The sequence below is a fragment of the Quercus lobata genome, chromosome 4 (assembly GCF_001633185.2).
Source record: "Quercus lobata isolate SW786 chromosome 4, ValleyOak3.0 Primary Assembly, whole genome shotgun sequence".
Classification (NCBI taxonomy): Eukaryota; Viridiplantae; Streptophyta; class Magnoliopsida; order Fagales; family Fagaceae; genus Quercus; species Quercus lobata.
Window position 1 is genome coordinate 31,322,027 of NC_044907.1, and position 726 is coordinate 31,322,752.

Here is a 726-nt window from a genome sequence, read left to right on the forward strand (position 1 = left end):
TTAGAATTAGGATGAAATCCTACTTCTGTACCTGCAAAGACTTAGTCTCACTGTTTGTTAGAGTGAACAAAATATGATTATGTTTGTAGACTAATTAATGAGTAGATATATATGTTTAAAAAAATTAAAATTTTTTATTAGTGTCTTTTACCATCCTTCAACCAAAGTAAGATCATGATGAATTGGGCATGAAGATTTGAAAATTGCATTCTACCTTGTAAAAAGTGGAAAAACTCCATATAAGTCGGTGTAGGACAATTTAACGCAGCGACGATAGGCCCATGCATGTTCCAAAATGCTTCCAATCACTCAATAATACTATACCATGATGCAATTTTGCAATGGAAAATGAGTTTATTGGCTTCCAAGAACATTTAAGCACTTCGATCTCATTGCATGCTTAAAAAAAATGTTATCTTTACTTGTGCTTTGGTATTGGCATTGGCTAAAAACATTTTTCATGTCTCATGTGAAAGTGACCCACTACAGAGAAGTCAAGTTATTAATTTGAGTGGTATGGTTATTGGCTTATCACATCACCATCATCATCAATTAATAATTAGTTGCTTCTTTAACAATACTAATGATTTCAAGATTTGTTTTTGATTGTTTGTTTGTTTGTTTTTTTTAATATGGCAATAAGGGACTACTGCTTTTACTTTATTTGGCCTGAAGGGTTGGACATAGAGCATTTTTTTGTTTATATATTTATTACTTAAGGGATCC